Source organism: Schistocerca gregaria, chromosome X (genome assembly GCF_023897955.1).
Source record: "Schistocerca gregaria isolate iqSchGreg1 chromosome X, iqSchGreg1.2, whole genome shotgun sequence".
NCBI lineage: Eukaryota > Metazoa > Arthropoda > Insecta > Orthoptera > Acrididae > Schistocerca > Schistocerca gregaria.
Genome location: NC_064931.1, coordinates 854,223,471 through 854,227,787, shown reverse-complemented (window position 1 = coordinate 854,227,787; position 4,317 = coordinate 854,223,471). Strand labels below are relative to the sequence as shown.

The 4,317-nt window shown below is 40.3% G+C and overlaps 7 non-coding genes across 7 annotated transcripts; all 7 read left to right on the top strand.

Moving 5' to 3' along the window:
• Positions 1–1,940: 1,940 nt before the first annotated feature.
• Positions 1,941–2,015, top strand: Trnas-cga (transfer RNA serine (anticodon CGA)). Its single transcript has one exon. It is a non-coding gene; the product is annotated as a tRNA-Ser (tRNA).
• A 225-nt stretch (positions 2,016–2,240) lies between these two features.
• Positions 2,241–2,315, top strand: Trnas-cga (transfer RNA serine (anticodon CGA)). Its single transcript has one exon. It is a non-coding gene; the product is annotated as a tRNA-Ser (tRNA).
• Positions 2,316–2,840: 525 nt separating this feature from the next.
• Positions 2,841–2,915, top strand: Trnas-cga (transfer RNA serine (anticodon CGA)). Its single transcript has one exon. It is a non-coding gene; the product is annotated as a tRNA-Ser (tRNA).
• A 225-nt stretch (positions 2,916–3,140) lies between these two features.
• On the top strand, positions 3,141–3,215 carry Trnas-cga (transfer RNA serine (anticodon CGA)). Its single transcript has one exon. It is a non-coding gene; the product is annotated as a tRNA-Ser (tRNA).
• A 225-nt stretch (positions 3,216–3,440) lies between these two features.
• On the top strand, positions 3,441–3,515 carry Trnas-cga (transfer RNA serine (anticodon CGA)). Its single transcript has one exon. It is a non-coding gene; the product is annotated as a tRNA-Ser (tRNA).
• A 225-nt stretch (positions 3,516–3,740) lies between these two features.
• On the top strand, positions 3,741–3,815 carry Trnas-cga (transfer RNA serine (anticodon CGA)). The gene has a single exon. It is a non-coding gene; the product is annotated as a tRNA-Ser (tRNA).
• A 225-nt stretch (positions 3,816–4,040) lies between these two features.
• Positions 4,041–4,115, top strand: Trnas-cga (transfer RNA serine (anticodon CGA)). The gene has a single exon. It is a non-coding gene; the product is annotated as a tRNA-Ser (tRNA).
• The last annotated feature ends 202 nt before the right edge of the window (positions 4,116–4,317 follow it).

Genomic DNA, 4,317 nt, shown 5'->3' with positions numbered 1-4,317 from the left:
AATTTTAATTTAATCGATTTTGGTTTACTCTTGCTACTAGGTACCAAAGTACAATCAATAGGAAAATTATTCATTTATATAGATTAAAAATATATATAGATTTGTATATAGATTAAAATTTATAAGGATTTTTATAGAAATTAAAACTTTAAGAAGATTTTTATAACCCCAACCATTTTCATCAAGATCTAAACCCATGCCTAATTTTCGTTTTCTATACATTATTCCTCTAACAGCTGTAGCTGCAACTTTTCCTCCAGATGATGCATCATTTGCAAGCATTCTTTCTTTTGTGTCTAATTGAAGTTGTTTATCTGCTTCATGTCTAGACTGTAAATCATTATGATCTCTGTATATAATATTACATTGCTTACAAGCTTCATCTAATAGATTTATTCCTTCATCTCCTCTAGGTAATCTTTCTTCTAATTGCGTTCCTTGACCACAAAATCGATAACTAGGAAGATGCATTTCAAATGGTAATTTGTTAATCAAATTGTTTACTAATCCTTTTCTGTGTTTATCACTTTTCCAAAATGTTTGAGGAAATCTATTCAAAAATCTAATCAAGTATGGAATTTCTTTTGGGTTATTGACTATGAAATGATTAAATTTATTTGTTTACATTTGCCCTATGCTAACTTTTTCATTGTGATAATTTTTATTTCTACCTAATTCTTCACCATGAATTACAGCTAATCTATCGATTAATTGTCTAACATCATTCATCCAAACATATTCAATTGGTTTTTCTGTATATTTTTTAACTAAGCCTTCATCTCTTTTTTCAGGTGACCTAAAATCTGAGGAATCTGAAGCATCTATAGTTTGTCTTCTTAAGTTTGGAAAATAGTCATCAACAATTGGTTTTATTAAATATTTATATTTTTACCTCTACTTGACCTTATTTTATTTTGATTATTATCAGATTACAATGCTCCTGAATTGTATAATATATCTGCATAATTTGATAAATCTACATAATCGAATTTTTTATTCATATTATCCATTGTAATTTGTTTTTCAGTTAAAAGACTCAATAATTCATCTGTTCCATAATTTGTCTTTCCACCAATTGTTAATTTATCTCCATCGAATTCAACAGGTAAATTACCAACATGTCAACAGGTTTCAATCCAAAAACTTTATCTTCACTATGACTGATAAACTTTAACATACTTTCCACTAACATTTATCTTTTTAGCTTCATTTTGATGAATGCTGGATTGTGTTTGAGATTCTTTCTGTTCTTGGTATTTATTCAATTGCGCCTGAATTTCTGATTCACTTAATGTATAATCATACTTTCCAAGGATATCATCAGACCAATGATGTATTTGTCTAACTGGTGAATAATCTCCAAGATCTTTTATGATGATATGGAATCATCTGTATTTCAACTTCTCTGATTTCTTCAAATGCTTTTTAAAAGATTTTCAGCTAAGCCTTCAATTCCCTGTTTTACTTTTTAAATAGTATCAATAACAGGTTGATCTTTTTTATATTTTTCATACCCTGTTCTTAGTTGCTTTTTCCAAAACTTGAATTAGACTTTCAATTCTTCATCTTTCTTTATATTTCTCTTAGCTTTTTTAGCAACTTCGTCATCACACTTTGCGAACATTTATTAAGGAAAAAACGTTATTTATATTTAAAGTTTATGTTTTAATGTTTAATGTTTATGTTTTAATGTTCATCTGTTAATGTTTAATGTTTATGTTTTAATATTTATGTTTAATGATTATGTTAAATATATGTTGTTTAGAAATGTTGCATTTTTTTCTGAACATGGCTGTGGCTGTGGCTAAGCCATGTCTCCGCAATATCCTTTCTTTCAGGAGTGCTAGTTCTGCATGGTTCGCAGAAGAGCTTCTGTAAAGTTTGGAAGGTAGGAGACGGATACTGGCAGAACTAAAGCTGTGAGTACCGGACGTGAGTCGTGCTTCGGTAGCTCAGTTGGTAGAGCACTTGCCCGCGAAAGGCAAAGGTCCCGAGTTCGAGTCTCGGTCGGGCACACAGTTTTAATCTGCCAGGAAGTTTCATATCAGCGCACACTCCGCTGCAGAGTGAAAATCTCATTCTGGAAACATCCCCCAGGCTGTGGCTAAGCCATGTCTCCGCAATATCCTTTCTTTCAGGAGTGCTAGTTCTGCATGGTTCGCAGAAGAGCTTCTGTAAAGTTTGGAAGGTAGGAGACGGATACTGGCAGAACTAAAGCTGTGAGTACCGGACGTGAGTCGTGCTTCGGTAGCTCAGTTGGTAGAGCACTTGCCCGCGAAAGGCAAAGGTCCCGAGTTCGAGTCTCGGTCGGGCACACAGTTTTAATCTGCCAGGAAGTTTCATATCAGCGCACACTCCGCTGCAGAGTGAAAATCTCATTCTGGAAACATCCCCCAGGCTGTGGCTAAGCCATGTCTCCGCAATATCCTTTCTTTCAGGAGTGCTAGTTCTGCATGGTTCGCAGAAGAGCTTCTGTAAAGTTTGGAAGGTAGGAGACGGATACTGGCAGAACTAAAGCTGTGAGTACCGGACGTGAGTCGTGCTTCGGTAGCTCAGTTGGTAGAGCACTTGCCCGCGAAAGGCACAGGTCCCGAGTTCGAGTCTCGGTCGGGCACACAGTTTTAATCTGCCAGGAAGTTTCATATCAGCGCACACTCCGCTGCAGAGTGAAAATCTCATTCTGGAAACATCCCCCAGGCTGTGGCTAAGCCATGTCTCCGCAATATCCTTTCTTTCAGGAGTGCTAGTTCTGCATGGTTCGCAGAAGAGCTTCTGTAAAGTTTGGAAGGTAGGAGACGGATACTGGCAGAACTAAAGCTGTGAGTACCGGACGTGAGTCGTGCTTCGGTAGCTCAGTTGGTAGAGCACTTGCCCGCGAAAGGCAAAGGTCCCGAGTTCGAGTCTCGGTCGGGCACACAGTTTTAATCTGCCAGGAAGTTTCATATCAGCGCACACTCCGCTGCAGAGTGAAAATCTCATTCTGGAAACATCCCCCAGGCTGTGGCTAAGCCATGTCTCCGCAATATCCTTTCTTTCAGGAGTGCTAGTTCTGCATGGTTCGCAGAAGAGCTTCTGTAAAGTTTGGAAGGTAGGAGACGGATACTGGCAGAACTAAAGCTGTGAGTACCGGACGTGAGTCGTGCTTCGGTAGCTCAGTTGGTAGAGCACTTGCCCGCGAAAGGCAAAGGTCCCGAGTTCGAGTCTCGGTCGGGCACACAGTTTTAATCTGCCAGGAAGTTTCATATCAGCGCACACTCCGCTGCAGAGTGAAAATCTCATTCTGGAAACATCCCCCAGGCTGTGGCTAAGCCATGTCTCCGCAATATCCTTTCTTTCAGGAGTGCTAGTTCTGCATGGTTCGCAGAAGAGCTTCTGTAAAGTTTGGAAGGCAGGAGACGGATACTGGCAGAACTAAAGCTGTGAGTACCGGACGTGAGTCGTGCTTCGGTAGCTCAGTTGGTAGAGCACTTGCCCGCGAAAGGCAAAGGTCCCGAGTTCGAGTCTCGGTCGGGCACACAGTTTTAATCTGCCAGGAAGTTTCATATCAGCGCACACTCCGCTGCAGAGTGAAAATCTCATTCTGGAAACATCCCCCAGGCTGTGGCTAAGCCATGTCTCCGCAATATCCTTTCTTTCAGGAGTGCTAGTTCTGCATGGTTCGCAGAAGAGCTTCTGTAAAGTTTGGAAGGTAGGAGACGGATACTGGCAGAACTAAAGCTGTGAGTACCGGACGTGAGTCGTGCTTCGGTAGCTCAGTTGGTAGAGCACTTGCCCGCGAAAGGCAAAGGTCCCGAGTTCGAGTCTCGGTCGGGCACACAGTTTTAATCTGCCAGGAAGTTTCATATCAGCGCACACTCCGCTGCAGAGTGAAAATCTCATTCTGGAAACATCCCCCAGGCTGTGGCTAAGCCATGTCTCCGCAATATCCTTTCTTTCAGGAGTGCTAGTTCTGCATGGTTCGCAGAAGAGCTTCTGTAAAGTTTGGAAGGTAGGAGACGGATACTGGCAGAACTAAAGCTGTGAGTACCGGACGTGAGTCGTGCTTCGGTAGCTCAGTTGGTAGAGCACTTGCCCGCGAAAGGCAAAGGTCCCGAGTTCGAGTCTCGGTCGGGCACACAGTTTTAATCTGCCAGGAAGTTTCATATCAGCGCACACTCCGCTGCAGAGTGAAAATCTCATTCTGGGGACATGTTAAATATGATTAAAATTTGTATTATTTTGTCTAAAGATAATTAAAAAATTTAGATTGTCTCTAAGTGTTTTGTTATTTTTAAGTATAATTGGGCTAAGTAAAAACAATCTATTCCTTTATGTCTA